At 39.9% G+C, this 21122-nt stretch overlaps 1 protein-coding gene across 1 annotated transcript in view; it reads left to right on the top strand.

Moving 5' to 3' along the window:
- The first annotated feature begins 10467 nt into the window (after positions 1–10467).
- MACC1 (MET transcriptional regulator MACC1) overlaps positions 10468–21122 on the top strand; it is a 47098-nt gene continuing 36443 nt past the window's right edge. The window contains exon 1 of the mRNA XM_081147373.1: positions 10468–10542. The gene's annotated coding sequence lies outside the window, so the exon portion shown is untranslated. The remainder of the gene's footprint in view (positions 10543–21122) is intronic.

The raw sequence follows: 21122 nt of genomic DNA, 5'->3' as shown, positions 1-21122 counted from the left end.
CGCTAGACACTAGTGATTTGTTAGTTACTCTGATGGATATAAGGAGAGTTTCCTGTCTAGGACTCTGTTGGGAAAGGAAAGATGGAGGGTGACTATAGAGAAGAATCCCTCTGTTACCCAGTGGGTCATTTGTTAGTCAGGGAATGCCTCCATTTTCACTTTCCTGGGAAAATGTCATGGCAGAATTACCATAGATTTTTCTGACTTTTGTGTGGCAATAGTCATAGTCTCTACAGTTTTTATTTGTTAAAAAATAGCATGACAGTCTGTTCAGACGGGGATCTGTCAATTCCCAATTGCCACCACCAACACCCCTCCTGCCCCCAAGAGGTGATGTATGAAAAGAATTTTTGAAAATCACTTTCAAGTCTAGTATTTCTCTGATACCTCCATATTTTCAATGATATTGGAAAAGTTAGTCAGGAGACCAATAGGGAAATCAGTATCAGCAGCATGAATATAAAAGGAAATTGTGTGGTGACACCACAAACTATCTTCCTAACGTAGTTAAATTGCCCAGAAACATTCTTTTATATTACGTGGTGTACAGGCAAATGCACCCAGATGAGCTCCAGAGCTCTTTCATATGCCAGAACTTTTACTTTCACCTGCCCACCAGCGATTATGAAAGGGACTTTTCTCTGTTTAATTTCTTCTTTGGAATCCTAAAGCATTTCCCTAAAGTGTTTTTGATCCTCAAATGCTTTTTTGAAAATTATTTTTTCCGTTTTACTAAATGGTTCCTTTTAACTACTTATAAAAATAGTTATTTAAAAATACACAATATTATGGTTTCCAGAGTGTTGGAACATTGATGATTCCAGAAAGAAGATTATATTAAATGACATTATGGTAAAGTGGATAAAACACTGAGTTAAAAGCCCAGAGACCCAGGGTCCGATCTGGTTCACCTACTACGAACATGCACATAAATCCTTTGAGTCTCAGTTTGTTGCAGTGTCTGATCCATTGTTGTGTGTTATACAAAGAAATAAGAAATTAATTTGCAAAATGAAGGTGGCCTTAAACCTGAGAAAGTCTAAGTAACCTTTTGATGGTAAGAATCTCTCTTTAGGCTGTACCTTAGCACCTTTCTAATAATTTTCATGATACCTGGGAGTGACTTAGGCATCATTAAAATCTTACTCATTAGGGCCTTTCCTAGATAATCAGTAAACCATTAGTCTTCTGCAAAAATGAATAGAATAGGGGCAAATCTATTATATAAATTTTGATATCTATTTTATACGTATAAATAACAGAAGCAACTAATTTTTTATAATAGCACCAAAATTCACTAATTAGGTATCTCCAAGAAGTTAATGCTTTAAAGTGCAAAGGAAAGTTCAGAATAATTTAATTACACTGAGTAATTAATGTGAGTAATGTCTTTATGATTTTAGTCTCAAACATATTTGACATTTTGTCTTTTTTAGATATATCGAAATTTTTTTAGTTTGAGTTTATTTTAAAATGCTTTATTGATCATGCATAGACCTTAAACATAGAACTGAATCTGAAAAATGTAAAATTTCTGGTGCCCATTATGGAGAAATTGATTACTCAATTTCACATGCAAATTATACCCTTTAAATGTGAAGAAACATATTTGTAGAACAGCATTTAAAATTTCACCAGAGGAACCTTAATGACTTAAAAGAGTCCAAATTGAGATAAATTATCTTAATACTGGCAGCTTCAGTTCTTAGGCTGACTACCTTACATTATCAGCTCGGATTTTGTGTGACACATTGCCTTAATCACTTATGCGTGGGGTTACTTAATTACATTTCCCAGAAACTCAGTGAAATCTGCAGGCCTGTATTTATGACTGAGGGCATCCATGACTTTGAGAAATTTATAAATTCCTTCGGAAACATAAAGGGGGGAAACCACTGTAACACTGTCCCAGTTCATTGTTGTTTTTTTTTAATAGAAAAGGCCATTTGGATATATAGTCTCTACCGTAAGTATCAGGTTAGGAGACTGTCCATGGATATAATTGGGAAAAGATGAGCAACTGTGACTATTTTATTAGGGAGGTTATCACTAAAATCTCATAAACAAGTACATTTTAGGAAAATTCTCATCTAGTTCTAAAAAAAAAAAATTCATAAATTTTCCTAGTAACAAGCACCTCACTCCCTCTTTCTTTTTTTGGAGCAACTTTGAACAAAGATATAATTATTGTTTCCTCTAAAATTGAGTATAAAAGGAATATAAGAATTTCCATTCATACGTTTAAACTGTGTTTAACACACATCTGCTGTATCTCAGACACCATGCTACCAGCTGGGAAAATAATGATGAAGAAACACAAACACAGGCTCTGGCCCCATGGAGCTTACCTGAACAACAAACATGAATTAGTCACAAAAGTTATCATGGAATTAAAAACTTCGTATAGATTCTGAAAGGAAGGCTTTCTTGTGGATGGGCAAGATCTAAAGGGGAAAATGGAAGAGATTATTCCAGTTAGAGAGAATGTGTAAAAACTCTGGTGGGAGAAAACTTGGAAAATTTCGGGAACTAAAAGAAGTTTCCTTAGGGTAGAGACTGTTACGAGAATGGACAGATAGAAAGGAGTCAAGAGACCATGGAAGGCCTTACTGGCCAAATAGGAATTTTAGCTTTACCATGGCAGCAAGGGAAAGCTACATGAGAAATTTAAGGTGAGGACATTATATTTACACTTTGGAAAAAACATTCCATATTCAATACAAAGAATGGATTTATGAACATTAAAAGTGGATAAGGAGAGGCCAGTTAGGCTTCTGCTTAATTCCGGGCCAGGAATGTGGGTAGTGTGCAGACGGGTAGTGACAGTGAACATGGAGAGAGGGAAATTTGACACGGGCCGGGGGTGACACCTGCTTCCTGGCTGATCGGAGGTGAGCGTGGCCATGTGTGCAGTTTAGGCTAAAGAATTATGCACAAAAAATATATATATTGATTCTTGGCACACGCTGTAATTACCTATATGAAATTCATCAGGCTCTCCCTCTACCAAGACAAGGGCAATGTTCAGAATAGAGGCTTCTCCGAAGGTCTAAATCCCTTAGTGATGAAGAGGAGGAAGCCCTACTAGCCCTCAGTGGACTGGCAGAGTGAGCAAGAAAACAACCTGCGTTATGGTGAGCCTGAGGTTTTGGAGTTGTTTTCTTCTGCAGTATCATCCAGGCCATTCTGACTGAGTTAAGTGTTAAAATCTGCTGAGAATGAAAAAAAGATGAAGTTTGAAAAAAACCCATTGGCTATAAGGAGAGCTTGAGTCAGAGTAGAAAGGGTTGGGGACTGAGAAGATGATAAGGAACCTGACAGCAAGTATATATAGAGATTCTGTCAAAAGCTTATCAGTGATGGGGAGCAAAGATTATCATGGTTTCTTGAGAGTGATGTAAAAGTTTGTTGTTTTTATAAAACGGGGGAGACATGAGGGATGTGTGAGTAGGGAAGGATTCCAGTGAGAGGAAAGGGTAGAATAGAGAGGAAAATACAGAAGAAATAAGATGATTGATGTAGTGTTTCTTATTTTTTAAAAAGTTTTTATTGATTGATTTTTTTGATGAGGGTGAGGCGGGGGAGAGAGAAACAGATTTGCTGTTCCACTCATTTATGTATTCATTGGTTGATTCTTGTATGTGCCCTTACTGGAGATCAGACCCACAACCTTGGCACGTTGAGACAGTGCTCTAACCAGCTGTGCTACCTGGCCAGGGCGATGTAGAGTGTTTCTTGAGAAGGCAGAAGGGACTTGCTGTGAGAACTGCTAACAGAGTTAGGCAAGTTTTGACTAACAGGTGATTCTTGGTTCCTTAAAAAGAGAATCATTTGTTGGAGCAAAAATAAATAAATTAATTAAAAACATAAACAAATAAATAAGTATTCTGCAAATGAATAAATCCGAAACAACGATGAAACCCTTATCAAGGTTAATTTACGTCATTCTTTCCCTTGCTCCCAGAGCTGTCTGTCTTCAAGAAAGGACATGCGCCCACTTCAACCCCTTTCACAATGAGAGTTTTGCACATTTAGAACCAGCCCTAGGCAAAACTCTAAGTCATCATCTTTTAATCTGGGCCACATTAATTAGGTTCTTTCATGTTGCAAGAAATACAATGATGAGGGTGTTGAAAGGATAGAGAACAAAGTAAGGGAGCTCAGGAAGCCGCTGTGACATTTGTGTAATGAGAAAGAACTCAAACATAGCTAGTAGAATATAGACTCTCCGAAGGCGTGGATTAGAGTCTGTTGTCTTCACTGCACTGTCCCCAGCTCTTAGAACAGCCTCTGGCACCTAGTGGGCACTCAGTAAGTATTTGCCGAATGTGAGAATGACTTAACAGCTCACCTTGCCTTGCCCTTATAAACGGGTGTTTAATAATTCTGAACCCTGTGGTCCTGCCATCCCTGTGACTAGCCTTTTCTTACTCTGCTTCTTTCAATCTGTTTCTACTGTCGCCACCAGTCACCAACCCTATACCCTGCTGCTTTCTCCTCCCACGGTCTCTGCATATTACTCAAGTTTTTGACTAGTTTGTGGTTTCTATTTTCCGTCTTGTCAAGGTTCTTATCTTGGTTTTATAAAACTCCAGAGCCTGTAACTCTATTTGAAGTTTTTCATTTGCGTGTCATAAGGGAGATGATTTAATTGGTTAGTTAGTTACTACCCAATATTTAAAAAGAAACACCTGATAGTGCATAGCTCTCATGCCAGAACACCTCATAAGACCCCTTTTGAGTTCTGTAGCTTTCAAATTTACCCACAGGAACTAAAACATTTGTATTCGACCCAATATTCAAACATACATAGATACATGCTTTCACACACACACACACACACACACACACACACACACACACCACACACACACTGAAACAAAGACTTCATGAAGCAACACTGACCATTTTTATGCAAATACACTCAGGTCTATTCTAATGTATTCTATTCTTTTCCTTCCATTTCTCCCTTCTGTTCTATTTCCATATATTCTATTTCACTGAGAAATGCTGATGAATTTATTCATGACCAACAAATGGGTCTAACACATGGTTTGAAAATCTACCCCTAGAATACTGTAGAGAGAATGTCCTGTGGTGGAAACTCAGTGCCGTAGACAGAATAATGGCCCCTCAAAGATATCCACATCCCAATCCCCGGAACCTGTGAATATGTTACCTGGCATGGCAAAAGGACTGTGCAGATATGATTAAAGGTCTGTATTTGGTCCTACTGTAATGAGTCCTTTGCACAGCAGCTCTTCCAGCTGTTGTTAGGGAAGGAAGGAGGAGGGGAGATAGAGAGAGGGTCAGAGAGAGAGACAGAGGTAGGGAGAGGGTTGACATGAGGATAGGATCAGAAAGATGTGATTTGAGAGGACTCAACCTGCTGCTGCTGGAGGAAGGGGATCCAAGCTAAGGAATGTAGGAATGTGTGCAGTCTAGCAAAAACTGCACAGAGGGTTCTGTATCGTTGGTTAGTAGCAAAAGGGCAGCATGGAAACATCTATGACTATGCGGAGTTGGCACATACGTCCTTGTGTTAACCTGAAAGCAGCGAATGAAAGAAAACAGCGATGAACTTCTAAACTACAGCTTGGTGGAGGTCAATTATGGATGATTCATCTTACGGTTGAGTAAAGAGCCAGAAAGATGTAATGCAGGAAAATATGAAATTGTAAGAACAACTTGGCTCACTTTCTTAATCTAGGGAAATAAGATCAACCTGACCTAAGTTAACTTTGGCCCTAACATTTTACTATGATCTGAGCTATTCGCTGAAATTAACTGGTAAATGGCACCACCATTAACTATTTTTGGAAAGTTACAGTGTGATCATGACTCAGGGACAAAATGAACCAGAAAACGGATGTCATAGACAGCCAACCAAGGGGTCTGAGGGTCAATACATACTGAAACAGGACAGAGAAAAACTCCAGGGGGAACTTAGAAGCTTGCAAATGTGGCCAAGATAGCCTCATACTGGGGAAAATCTGAGCATTTGGGGAATATGGCTGTTTCCTATTACTCTTTCTGGTATGTTTTTACTACAGGGACTGAACATGAGTGACATTTAACATAGGTCATTGAAGGAAGCAGGAAAATCCCCTTTTGATTAAGTAACACCCCGGGCATATTTAAACCACTTTTTGTGTGTTTTATTTCCTCCTTTGGGTGCAAATAGTCACTTGCTTTGCCCCCTATTAGGTGCAGATAAGAGATAAAGTCTAAATTTTCAACGCAGCTGTGGCATTAAGAGAAAAAAATTACCTCTGCTTTAATAAGCAACTAAGAGCTTCCATGTGGTCGGAGAATTTTACGTTAGAAGGAACTTTAAGCAAGACTTCCTCATTTTACTGGCCATTCCAATTTAGATCAACAAACATGTACCATGGCCAGGCACTGGGGAGCTTTTAGATAGAGATTAAATAAAATCCAGTCCTTGATCTGATGGAGTCTAAATACAGTGGGGTAGGCAGAAGTGATATCTGTTACAGTGAGGTAAGAGCTGTGTTAGAGGTATCAGAGTTTTTAGCTCCAAGCAATAGTAAAAGACTTTGGCTAATATAAATTGAAGAAAAATACACCAAGCTCCAGTTCCACGATTGCTGGGAAAGCTGGAGAATCAGGCACAAGGCTTGTGAAGCCAGAGCAGCCATCAAAATACAGAAAAGCTAGTGGATAAATTAGTTGTTTGTACTAGGCCCTAGAAGCCACAATTTGTATGACCACCACTGAAAGCCTTGGACTGCACTCTCCCTCGCCGAGACAGCCACTTCCGAGCAGGGCATTGTTTGCACAGCTGCTTTTGTTCACCACAAGAATGGATTCTCTTCTGTCTCTGCTCCCTTGTGTCGCCAGTTTCTAATTCCAGGTCCCAGATAGTTGTGTCCGATTAGCCATTCTAAGTGCTTCGCTTCTCCCTTATCTATCAGGCCGGCCTGACAGTGAGTCACTGGCATTTCAGCTTCCTTGCTGATTGTCACCATTACAGTGTAAATGGGTGAAGCAGATTTTAAACTCACAACTTAGTACATCACAGTCTCTTTCAGCTTAACTGAGCTTCTGGGTGACTCCTTAATTCCCGGCCTTCCATTTTCTTCTCCCCTTGATCGGCTTCTCCCCAAGATTGCCCCCAAGTGTATGGTAGGAGACGAGATGTAGCATTATGGGATGCGGGAAAGAAGGGGGTCTGAAGCCCATGTGATGCCGTCTGGTTCCTGGCTGCTCACCTGCTGTGGAGGAGTCTGGTTTGATTCTGGTGCATGACCAGCAGGCCTTTTTGGAACATGGTACAAACGTGCCATCCATTGATGGATGATTCTTATCATTTTTCTGGAGGCTTGAAGGCATAGTGTAGCCTCTTTGTCCCAACCTCTGGCATTTGCAGGTCCACTGGACCTCTTGGCACCTTCACTTTCCCACACTGATAGACGTGGAATTAGTCCCTCATTAGCTTTCCCAACCAGGCACAGAGCACACAGTGGTGCAGTCTGTGTGGCTGAACCTACAGTGTGTTTCTACTGAAGCCCCCTTAGGGCTCCAGCCAACCTCTGGCTTTCTTCTCCCCACATACTGGGGTAGAAGGGGCTGGCTTTCCACACCCTTTTTCTATCTGTCAAGAAATAACAGATGTCAACATTTTAGTTATTATTTAGGTACAATAAATCTCATGGCTGCAAACGATCATTATTTCAGGGGAGAAATGAACAAAGTATATCAACCCAGTCTGACAACCATATAACTCAGTACAAGTAACATATAAGGGGCAAGGAAAAGATAAAGGGTCAAAAAAGACTTCCTTAAGGAAGCAGCCCTGAACTATGTGTTGGGGATGAATCCCATGCCCAAGTTCAGATGTCTTAGATTATATTCACACAGGCAGGCTAAGGGGCTAGCGGTCCTTATGATATAATAGAGATGGATTGGCAGGACCCTCCAGACAGCAGTCTCCTACACTAGCCTATCTTCGAGTCTGATGGTCCACAGAAATCTGTGTGTCAGCAGTGCCTAGAAGGTTCACTTCTGGCCAAGTGGCTGACAGCTTGAAGACACAGCTGAGTGTGTGAGGACCAGGCGAATCCTGTAGAAGCAGAGGTGTAAAGAACTAACTGCTGGGAGAATTCTCCTCCCTGGGTGGGAGAGATCAGTGATTAAGAACTATTTACAGGAGTGCAAAGGGCAGAGTTTGGACATCAGAGCCAGGAGATTAGAATAAAGGGGAAGGAAACCAGAAATACTGGAGCTGATGATTGGAAACTCACAGATGGAGGCAAGGCCAGCTCTTCGCGGTGCATTCATGGTACTGAGGGCCAGTCATTGGGAAGGTGCTAGAAAACCAAGTACACAGCACGAGGCAGAGCTGGTGAAACCATGAGTACTAATCCATGAGGGGCTTCATTTCGGGACTGTCCGGGGTTAAAATGATAGATTTCATACTTTACCTTTATGCAAATAAGGTTGTAGAGGTCACACCTGACTACATCACAGGGGAATTCTGATAACACTGTGTAGAGAATTTTGAAAGTGCAAATGTTCTCTGAGAGAGATAAATATGGTATTAGGTATTAGAATCCAGCTTAGAGTTAATATCTCAGTTATTTCACTCATTGATTATTTATCAGAAACATCTACATGTAAATTACTGAGTTAGTAAGGTGGGAATCAAATAAGGTGTTACCTTCAAACAGGAAGGTAATGCTGCCTGAGTGTATACACATACAAACACAACAATGAAACAAGGTATAAAATCTGTTATGAGCCTGGCCAGCATGGCTCAGGGGTTGAGCATCGACCTAGGATCCAGGAGATCGCGGTTCGATTCCTGGTCTGGCACATGCCCGGTTTGCGGGCTTTACCTGCAGTAGGGGGCGTGCAGGAGGCAGCCGGTCAATGACTCTCTCTCATTCCTGATGTTTCTGTCTCTCTCTACTTCTCGCTTCATCTCTCTGAATTCAATAAAAATATATTTAAAAAAATAAAGTAAGTCATAACAATAAGAGGCTCGGGAAAGTCCTGAGGAATTTATTAGCTGGGAGAGAATAATTGAAATTGAGGCCAACTGCGGAGGCTTCTCGGAGAAGCGTTTTCTCATTAAGCTTTGAAAGAAAGAAAGGATCTGAAGCTTCCCTAAAGGCTGCAAAAACATTTCAGGGAGAAGACACTGCATGGGGAACAGGATCTGTAAGGTGCGTGGAAACAGGGAACCATTTGTTTTGAAAGGAGTGTCAGTGACTTAGGGGAGTGTTGGGTTCCCGTCAGGAGATGGAGGGGCCGTGACAAGGGAAGGTAGAGGGGTTCGGTTTGGAAGGTGGGGCAACCCAGGGGAAACGTTAAGGGAGCTCTGGGTGGATCAAGTGGGTCGGGCAGCAGGAAGCCCCAGTGTTTCTTAGGGAGGTGGCATGTAGAGAGGAAGGAGAGAAAGTACAGAAAACGGAAAGAAATCTCTCCTTTGTCATTATTCTGGGCTCTTCTTACTTTAACAAATCCTCCCATGACATTTTTGGGCCCAGCCCAAGCCAAGACCTTGTCTGTATCCATTCTCTGGGCTGTGTCTAACAGAAAATAAAGGCTAGAGACAGCCTTTATGAGGACATGGCTGTATGAAGACACGGAGGAAACACTTATCTTAGTTTTTGTTTGTTTTTAACATTCTGTTCCTGATGTTGCAAAGAAGTGAAACAATTATTGCAACTTTCATTTTACCCAAGTTTTAAAATGTATTTTTCCCTTTTTCCCCTCCAAATTTCTTGTTCCTAAATTTTGAGCAATCAGAAGTAATGCTGGATTATACAGAAGGAAAATATAAACAATGAGGAAATGGAAAGGAAAACGGAAGGAAATATCAACAAGTGTTCTATTGTCTCACATTTTTAAAAGCACACTTTAAAAAATCCGGGACATTTTGGAAGATGACGGGTCAAAGGTCTCCATCATGTCTGTAGCTTCGAGTGACAGCCACAGTGCTGATGCAGGAGCTTTGAAGTCCTCACCTGGGAAGTCCTCCTACACCTGCTCCAGAGCTGCGAGGCATCCTCAGCTGAGTCACTGACCGAGAATCTGGCGGGGCCGGTTCCGCGGCTGCCTGAGGATTTGTTGGCATGAATATATTTTAGTTCTTGCCAACACTGAGGGCGCCTTCTTACTTCTTGGCAAACATTAAACTACTTTCTGATTCCTTTTTTAGAAATATTTGTGAATTGTTCTCAGATATAACCACCTGATATATATACATATTTACTTACGGCTTTGCTTTTCCATCTACCTATTCTTTCTTCCTAGGGTGAAACTGTAGCCATTCACCCTCTTCCCCTGGTTTCAGGTGAGTACGAATTGTGGGTGTTGTAGTTCTGCCTTTTAGGGTTTCTGGCTGGGCAGCCTGGAGCCACACGGGGAGGACTTCTAGTCCCAGGTGAGCCGCAGTTCCGGTGCCACACACAGAGCAAGACACGTTTGAAGAGAGCCCTTGGTTTTCATAGAGTGACTTCCATTCACTAACACAATGTTCCTGAACTGAAGAGACTTGGGTTCATTTCCATAACTGTAAGTATTGTTTTTAAAGATTCATACTCTGTTCACTATTGATAGATGGCACAAATAGGAAATTGTGTCATTTCCAGATCAATTGAAGAAACTAAATGCTTCTTCCTTCCCGAGCCTGCTTGGAAAGGGAAAAGGGAAGGTAATTGATATTCTGTGAGTTTGTGGGACATGGTTTAGAATAAACTTTGACACATGCAATAGAATAATACCTTGAGACATGATATATAATAAAATAATTTATAAAAAGTTGAGGGAGACATGCAACATTCAAAGTCAAATGTGAAAAAACAACAACCCACTTTGATTTGCTTCAAATATGTAGATGTTTGGAATCCTCTGAAAATTTTAAATATTGCAAAGACAGCCAGGTGTGTTGTAAAGACTGTGGGCATTGAAGTCACACGAAGTTGGACTCAGTGGCCCCCTTGCTTTAAATATATGACCTTTGACAAGATGCTTCACTTTGTCCAGCCTGAGTTTCCTCATTTCCAAAGTCGGTATAGAACCCACTTCATCGGGTTACTAGAGTGAAGTTAGCATAGTGCATTGTACTAAATAAATGGTTAGACAATAACTGATGGAAGATAAGCTTGGCTTCTTCCTAATTAAGTTTCAATTAAACTTCAAAAACAAATTAAAGAGACAAAAATATTGTATGATTTAACTACATGAGATATCTAGAGTAGTCAAATTCATAGAAACATGAAGTAGAATGGTGGTTGCCAGTGAGTGGAGGAAGGGAAAAAATAGGAAATATTTAATGGGTGTAGTTTCAGTTTTGCAACTGAAGACATTCTGGAGATTGGTTGCACAATATTGTAAATGTACTTAACACTGTTAAACTGTACACTTATAAACGGTTAGAATGTTACGTGTTTTTCACTATAATTTTTACAAAGAAGACAAAGAGAATGTAGTGAAAATTGTGATGCCTCCCATATTAAGGTGTCCCTGACTCCTTAAAAAATGTCCAAGTCACTTTCAGTGGTCCTAATTTCAGTACTGATAATGGATCACCTATGCTTACGCCTAGTTGTGTTTTTTTTTAAATTTTTTTTTTTTTAATATCTTTATTGATTTCAGAGAGAGGAAAGGAGAGGGAGAGAGAGAGATAGAAACATCAATGATGAGAGAGTCATTGGTCAGCTGCAGCCCGCAACCCGGGCATGTGCCCTGACCGGGAATCAAACCCTGATCGCCTGGATCCTAGGTCAACGCTCAACCGCTGACCCACGCCCGGCCAGGCGCTTACGCCTAGTTTTGCATAGCAATAAGTAGTAATGATTATGATGTATTTCTGGTATATTCTTTCTTTTTTTTTTTTTTTTTTTGTATTTCTGGTATATTCTTAAGTTGTCTTGAGCTTTGTGGTGATTCTTTTTATACCTTCCTTAACTTAATTATGCAATTATCTCTAATTCATAATAATTATTTTTAATATGATTTCATGGGTCCTGTATAGATATAGCAACTATGAAGTCATAATTATTAGTTACAACTTGCTTGAAAACTTTAGATACAGCCATATGTATTATTTATTGCAGTTTTCTCACATCCCCTATAGCTTATTATTAAACAGATTATTTTTGTGTCTGTGTCTTCAAGGTAATAAAGACTATGAAGACAGGATCTGTTAAACACCATCTTATCTCAAAATGTATTAGCTAATTTGGAGGACAAAAGACAATTTAGGGTTTTATTTATTTTAAACATTAAATATGTCATTATTGACTTTTTGGAAAACATTTTCTTGAAAAACCACTCATATACCTGTCTATTAAAACTAAGTATTCTCTATGGCATTTGGTGACAGCAACCAGTACTTGTGATGAGTCTGCAAAGTTTCACATGTGATACATTTAAATGAAAACTCTCTGAGGAACTATGTCAGCAAGTCCAGGGTAGCATTAGAATGAAAACAAAAGAGAAGGAAAGCTGCAGAGGCACTTGACAAATATAGTTTACTATTTAAAAGGGCAGCATTGGTTTTGCTGGTGAATGCCCTCCATGGTCTACTCTCTCTAGGAAATGTCACTTATTCATTTAACAATTACTTTTAGCAATCCTAAAACTGGACTTGGGGTTAAAGAGTGACTGAGGCATGGTCCTTAAGGGGATTCTGGTCCACTAGGGGTGACACGTACTCATAAAAAACCTAAAGAGAGGAAGCGCCAATCCATCAATCACTTATGCCATTCCTGGTATCACTGTTGGTTAATTCCCACTCCTTAGAAGATATGACGCTTGCTATCATAGGATAAAAAAAAGTCTCCATAAATCTTTGCTTGAACTGTAATCACTGGAGATCAGAAAAAAATAAATTTTAAAACTTGTATATGAATCTCTCAAAAGTAGAGTGGAGTGATTTCCCAAAACACAGAAGAAATGTGTAGCCAGCATGCCAGAGGAAGGGGGTGGGGTGGGGTCATGGTATATAAATATCAAGAGGTTAGTGATGGACCTTTAGCCATGCCTGGAAGGATATGCAGAGTTAAAATCAGCAGAAAAAGATGTAGAAAATATCTCATCTAGAGCAGTGCTTCCCTAAATTTTTACATGTGGAATGATTTTAGGCAATATCGATAATAATTAATAACTTTGTGTTGCATAGTGAGAAAGTTATTATACTTTTCAAATTACTTTTAATTCTTTAAGGACATTGTTTTGTTGTTGTTAATATGACTTTAAAATTCTTCTAACACTTTTTTAAACCTCTGTCATAACAACAACAGAGTAATAACAGGCTTGATGATTTTAGCAGTCAAGACGTATTTAGTTATAACTTAATTTTTGAAAACCACTTATTTTTATAGTTATTTACTATTTATTCCAATAGAAAGCGGTTTTTCCATTTATGTTACTGATAGAAATTTGCTATTAAAAGACTTATCTGAGCTAAAATGAGAGTGGATTTTACAGAAAACAGTATGTAAAAAGTAGTTCAGATGTACTTGGTGTTGGAAATATCATGAAGAGGTACTGGAAGGCCTGAAGTTTGGGAAGCATTGAAGTGGATGCAATGTCACGTTCAGAAATTCAGAAGTGAAATGGAATGGGCTATTTTTACGTATAGCTAGAAAGGAGGGACATTGGGTCTTCTACAGAGGGTATCCTGGGGGCTTTGGTGATGATGCTGGAATAAGGTTTAACGCTTGTGGAAGTTTAAAGGGATTTGGACTTCGGCATCCACATAGTGGAATTTCAAAAGTGTCCTGACCCAGGGACAACATGTGGGAAGCTGTGCTTGAGGATCATCCAAGGAATGGCATGTAGGTGGGTTGCAGCCCAAGGAACATGAATACAGAGAGGGCACTTTGGAAACAGGTTTTAATCATCTGAGCATGAGTAAATAACAGGTGCTGGGAAAGAAAATGGAAGGGAGCACTGAGGCAGACATTCGGTAAAAAAGAAAATTAAATGATAATAATGATGGTGACAGTTTAAAAAATTGCCAGGCAAGATGATCTTGAGTTTTTAAGTTTGGTGGCCCGAGAGAATGACAATGACACTGAAGCAAAAGAGAGGGAGCTAGTTCTTGTGAGGGAATTGTTCTTTTTACTTCAGGCAATTTGAAATTGCCTGATGGGTTGACGTTGCAGTGGAAAGGGAAACTGCATTGTTATCACGTGGGATTGGAATTCTGGAGAGCCCTCGGAGTTAGCCAGAGAAATGGAGACAGTGAGCACCCTGATCATGAAAGTGCAACGTAGCTCTGCTCTTCCTCCTGGCCCACTCAGGGAGGAATGCTGAGGAGAGTGTGCAGGCATCTAGGCATGAGAAGGGGAAGGAAGAGCAGGTTGACTATGTCCTCCCCAGATTTTACTTTTTCTTGGGGGTTCTCTCTTGATTACAGTAGCTATCGCCTTGCTCAGAGATGGGACTTCTTAATAGGGTTCTTTCTCAGAATAAGCAAAAACGTATTCATTTCTAGCCAGGAGAATAGCCGCCAGCAATAATTTCCAGGAGTGGTAGAGGGGAATTTGTGTGTCTTCTGTTTCCATTGGGGAAAAGTACTCAATTTAGATGTTTTCCTTAAAAATGCAATAAGTAGTAGATATTTTAAGATAGAAAGATATCACAAAGACTGTGTACTCACCATCCAGCTTCACAAGTAAAATATAAGTTTTTTTTAAATTAAGGGCTCCCCTGATCCTACTTTTCTCCTCCCACTTCCATGGTTACTGCTATCCTGTCTGTAGATTTTCTCTCCGTTGGGTGGTTTTATTTCTTTATCTGTTTTTATTTTTATGTTTTAGTCTTTCCACTGCTGTGTGAAAATATCCATAAATAGTATATAACATTGTTTTGAGTGTTGAAAATGTTATATAAACATTACAGGGTACATTATCCATCTGCAACTTGCTTTTTTTCCTCTCAACATTGTACTTTTGAAATTAATCCACATTGATTCTTGTAGCGCATCTTACTCATATTCATATCTGTATAGTATTTTGCTATCATACATAGCACTCTAATAAATATTTTTATACGTGTCATTTGTGTACAAATGTTAAGAATTGCTCTAGTGAGTATTTCTAAGAATAGATTTGCTGAGCCATGAGCATATGCATCTTCAACTTCATGTGATACCGAGGAATTGCTTTTCAAAATATTTACTCAAGGTTATATTCCTAGCCAAGATGAATGAGAGTTTCTGTTTCTTTTCAATTTCAACACACTTATTTATGTTCTAATTAAATAATCTTTATAGATATAAGTGAAAACCAGATGCTTGTGGCATCTGAGAGACTCAAATATGTTTGGAACACTGCAATTTCTAAAATATAGCACAAAATTTGATCTCAAATCAACTTCCTTGTTTCTCAACCTATGGTGTGAGAGATTGACTGACTTTTCCATTTAACAATCATTTACTTTATAATTATATTATTATTAAATATAGATAACAACTGTTAACATCAATTGAATGCTTACTATATGCCAAGAACTGTCCTAACCACTTTAATTTCATTATCTTATTTAATTAATTTTGGGGGCAGTTAATGATATCAAACCAATTTTAGAGATGAAGAAACTAATTCACAGAAATATTATGTCAATAGTTAGTAAATAGGGGTGGTGGATTTCCTATCTACTCAGTCTGTTCCAATTAAGACAGGTGAGAAAGGATATGTGGGAAGAGAGACATCAAAGTATCATAGTCCTTAACTCCCAAAAGTTTAGAATCTATTAATATTAAAATAACATCACAAGAGCATAATTAAGTAATAGGAAGTGTCAAGTAAGTGCTATATTTGTACAGGGGAGAATTTAATTTCCCTAGGAAGATTGAGAAATGAGTCTTAGAAGTGATCAAACTTTACTGAGCCTTGGAAATGACAGAATGGAAGTTAAAGAGCCAAAAAATGAAGGGAAAATATGAGTAATTGAAAAGTACAAGATGCTTTTGGTAAAGTTAATTTATCCCATCATTAACTCAACAAATAATTTCTGAACATCTACTATGTGTGAGGCACTGAGCTAAGTTGCGGGATACAATGTGAACAAGAAAGACACTATCCCTCCCCACAGATGGGTGTGCTTGAATGTGTAGAATTTAGGAAATGGGGGGAATTGGTGTATTAGAGACAGTGACTCGGAGGCAAGAAAGGGGTAAAATGAATTGTGGATTACCTCCCAGTTTCTGACATAGATAACTAACTGGGTCAATGGTAGTGTCCTTGTTCTCTTAGGTAGGGAAGATAGGAGGAACAGGTTCATTTGAGACTAGTGAACTTTGACATGCCCGACACCACCCACATGGAGAAATTGCTTAAGCAATTGGACAGGTCTGGCTTTCAGATGGATTAGAAGTAGACGGTTGTGAGCGTCGGCGATACCCAGGCAGAGCTACAGTCGCGGGTGTGGATGGGATCTCCTGGGGGTATTAAGGGCTGCTTCATGAGAAGATAGAGAGCTCCTGATGCCCCTGCCCCAACAACACTAAAGTTTAGTCAGAGGAAGAAATAGCCATCCTGGAGACTGAGAAGGAGAGGCCAGAGACATAGGAGGAAATCCAATGAAGTACAGAGTGAGGAAGACAGAAGAGAACTTTCTAAGACAGGAGAAATTAACAATGTCCCATGTCACAGACAGGCCTAATGAGAATGAAAAGTGTCTTTTAAATTTCACAGGCGGCCTTTCTTGTCCAGAACAGTTTCAGTAGAGTGTCAGGGACAGACACCTGAATGCCATGATTAGAGCTGTGTTTCAATATGATGACTTTAGAGGCAGCGGGCAAATAGGCTTAGGGAAGGAAGAGATGAGAAAGTGGGAAGCCAGTGCAACAGAGAGGGGGCACTGGGGTTCCAGAAAGGAGGCAATAAGCGCTAACCCAGGGCACTGCCGTGGCATTGGATACAAAGAGACTGACTGTGGCAGGATTATCAGGCAGAGGGATATAATGTGTGAGGAAGAAGATGAAGTTCAAGAGGGCGCCAAGATTTTAATCCAATCTGCCCAGGAAGATTTTAAAACCATCAACAAAGGCAGATTTGAGGGAAAGAAATAGGCATTTTTGTTGGTAGAGAAAAGGAAGGAGAGATGAGTTCTACCTTGGAGATGCTGATTTGAGGTATATACGGAGATGTATAGGATATGACAGCCTCCACATGGAGACACTCTGGAGGTGGCTGCTACGGTCTTGTAGCTCAGGGCAGAGATCTAGGTTAGAGACCAAGATCACTGAGCTGTGCCCTTAAAAAAATGGGGTTTGGAATGATGGGGAGGCTGGAATGGCTCAGAGAGATCGCTGAGAGTGAGAGCGAGAACACCGTAGGGAATGGTTAAGTAAACGGGCAACATTGGTGCAACCACTGAAGGGAACAAGGCAGAAGGGACCAAAGCAATAGCAGGAAAACCACTAGGACATTTCCAAAAGCAGACAAGGGGGCAGTTTTAAGATGCCAGGGTCATGACCAAGTCAGCCACAGGCTAGACAAGCAGGTAGAGGACCGAGGAACCTGGGATCTGGGCTAGTTTCAACTCTTGCTTTGTCCTGAAAAATACCCTTTTAGAATATTTATTGTAACACTGTAATTTATGTTGTCTTGTAAGTGTTTTTTTTTTCTCAATTTCTTTTTCCTTTTATATGGAACTAAATACCTAACTTTGCTTAATTCCATAACATAGCTTTAAACTTCTATTCCCGACTGAATTTACAGGAAATATTTTATGACCAAACTTACACTTCTAGAAACTAGCCAGTTTTGACTTCATGAAAATTTATCAGAGAGACAACTTTATGAGGGGGTTTCTTCCCTTTTTTGCCATTCTAAAGAAAATAAATTATGTTAATCCACATATCAAACTTTACTTACTTAAACTTTCTCCTTGATATCTATAGATACCTGTGGAAATTTAAGTCTAGACCTCAGACTAAGGTGCTAGGAAGGGCTTCTTTGTCCTCGCTAATTAAAAAATAGCAAGTCTCCAGCAACGTGAGCAAGCCCTGCTCACTGGGCCATTCTTTTTGTGGATGATCTTTGATAAACTGAAAAATTAAAATATTACTTGCTTTTGAATATCCAGAATCAGGCATCATTTTCCAGATATAAAATGTACGAGTGCGGTTTTATGTTATGTCTGTAATCCTACGTATTTTTCTGTATTCTCCTGGGAAAGGGAAGCATGTTAGTTACAACTCACCTGTTTACTGAAAAATTTAGACACATTTATTCTGTCTTTGGTGTTTCATTCAAGTTTCTGAAGGTTGATGTTACAAATGAGCTAGACAGTGATTTGAAAAGTGCATTTCACCTGGACTAGGATTTAGACACACTTGTGTCAGGATGTCGGGGCTGAAAAAAAGATGTTGGAGACTGTGCCCAATAAAAAGACTTGAAAATAATATGTTTAAAAACGGAACTGTGGCTAGAGGCCTTAATATGTATCTAAATATATTTACAAACTTATTAAATAAAAAACTTAAAGTAATTCTTACATATACATAATTATATAATTACGAAATCCAAATAACATAAAAGCATCTAGAATGAAAAGTAAGCTGAAATGCCAGGTTTCAGATTTCCCATCTGTGAGTCCTCTCATCAGGAGGACAGTGTGGCAGCTCTCCGTTTCTTTGGAAAGCTTCCAGTAATAAATGTTCTAGGCATATGGACAATCTAGCCCCTTTCCTTTGTTTTCTAATTGTGGTGATTGACCCACATCATTGCAATGAAGAGACCATGTTAGCCTTCAGCACACGGTTATGGATATGCCCGAGTTTATCTACTGGTCTCATCGTGATGATTTTTAAATGTAATTTCCTGTCTTTAGCTGCTATTATCACAGCTGCAGTGATCAGAGTTGTTAAATCGGGAACTTTGGCTAAGATTCCGAGACAGTAGATTTCAGATACCCGAAAGATGTTCCTGACTAAAACCCCAACTAAAATCCCAACTGGGAATATGTTACAGCCCCTGACAGCCTCACCCGCTCTCTGGTTTTAGAGAAACATAAAGAGAAAAAGCCACAGAGGGGGTTGTGTGAGAATGGGTTTTGGGCAGCTAACCCCGGGGGGAGAGGTGGAAATGAGAGCTGTGACTTCTTTTACCTGGGGCTCAGAAACCGCTTCACCGCACACCCCTGCGGAGCCTGCGGTGTTTCCTGCTGGAGAGCGAGCCCGGGGAGGCGTAGCCGCCGGGAGAATTAGATGCACCGCGCAGTCCACGGGCAGCTGGGAGCTCGTGCGGGTGCCCCAGAGCCCCCTCGCGTGCATGTGCATGTACACACACATGCACGCACGTGTGCACATGGTATCCGCCAGCGGACGATCAGAGCAGTGGATTAAAAATGTTCTGCTTTCTCTCTCCCTTTCCTTGCTCACTCAGAGGCTTCGGCAGCAGGAGCTTGCAAGCGGGGTGACGGAGGAGGTGAGGAAGGGAGAGAGGCGTGTGCGGTGTCCTCTCCGGAAGGCTGTAGGCTGCGGGCCTGGGGGCAGGAAACCTGTCTCGCACGGGAGCAGTGCTGTGCTGATGGAAGTGTGGGACGGGGCATTCTAATCGATGAATCAAAGCTGCATTTTGCGACTTGAAGTAACCACAGGATTTTCTTTAAATCTAAGAGTGGCCAGAAGATACATGGGGCGAACTGGGGAATTTTCATCAGTGGTATTGGAAAAAAACTCCCCCCAGTGAGTGCATTTTTAAAAGGAAAGTGATGGCTAAAAACGTAATTGCATCCTGGTTTGTCTCACAAATTGTGTTTAAAATGCTTACATACCTGTCTTTGCCTACATATAAGGGAAACACTCGTTTTTAAACAAGGACAGTATACTAATCGAAGGATTTCCGGAGCACTGTAGGTTAATTAACTTGCAGTAGGAATGACTGGAACTCAAACCATACTTTAGGGCTACATTTTCAGTTTGGTAATCACTAGCTACATGTGTCTTTTTAAATTAAATTAATTTAAATTACCTAATAAAAAGTTCAGTTCCTTAGTCGCACTATCCTTATTTCAAGCGTTCAATAGCTACATGTAGCTACTGATTACATGATTTGACAAAGCACATATAGAACATTCCCCAAACCACAGAACTTTGGGTCCTTATCACAGACAGTAAACCATGTAATTCTCACAAAACATGGTGGAAAAGGTATAATTATTATTCCACATAATAGATGGAAAAACCAAAGTTCAGAGAGGTTTAGAAACTTGATGAAGTTCTTTCATTCCAGGTCCCATGTTCTTTCTTCTAAACCACATTGGTTGACCTTCAAGTCACATATAAAATGTAAAAGTGACCGCACTCTACTTTCAAAATACATTGAGGAATATCCTGAAATCTAGAAATCCCTCAGGAAGGAGGCTTTGCTCATCTCTATATCATTGCTGGATTGGTGGGAAACACAATCTCGTGTCTAGTTTCTAATGTTTTACAACCTATAACATTTGTTCACCTAAATAGATGTGACTAAAAGACTTAGTGAAGGCAAAAGGTTTTACTAGTGATAGCAAAATACTAAATAACAACGTTTATCTGTAGCATCCCTTCACTTCGGTAGATGTTCTCTAAGAAAGTAATCACCGACTCAGTGAAGCGTAGGTTTTGTTGAGACCAGATCTACTTTCCGTTGTTTTTAACAAATGAAGGTAAATGAAATTCATAAAAAATCTTTCTCTTCACTCTAAACATCTAGTAGTGTGTGGGGATAATGGTTTTATTGGAGAGAGAAAATACAGGAAAAATTGAAAAAAAATAAAAAGATAATTAGCAGTCAGTGAGTTATGAACACCCTTCCTTTATAGGAGGCCAGAGAGGTCCAGCTGGTGCATGGACTAAGTAAGGGTGTTACCTCCAAGTTGTGTCTCCCTAAAGGCTGAAGCTCTAAAATGGAATCTAAGGAAGTCTTGCGTGCAAGACCTCAAGGGATGGCTTGTAATCCTTAGGGAGCTCAGCACTTGAAGACGAGGAATGAGTTGGGCTCTGTCCCCTTCTCCAATTTCACCACCACTTTCCTGATTCAGGCCACTGCCACCTCTCTTTGCCTCTAGTTCTGCTCCACCTTTTTTCTAAAATGTAAATCATCGACAGAATCATGTTGTTCCCTTAATTTAAACTCCTCTGTGTCTCCTTT

The sequence above is a fragment of the Miniopterus schreibersii genome, assembly GCF_964146895.1.
Source record: "Miniopterus schreibersii genome assembly, chromosome: 9".
In the NCBI taxonomy this organism is placed as follows: Eukaryota; Metazoa; Chordata; class Mammalia; order Chiroptera; family Miniopteridae; genus Miniopterus; species Miniopterus schreibersii.
Note: the sequence above shows the minus strand (reverse complement) of the source record. Positions and strands in the feature narration are given on the sequence as shown.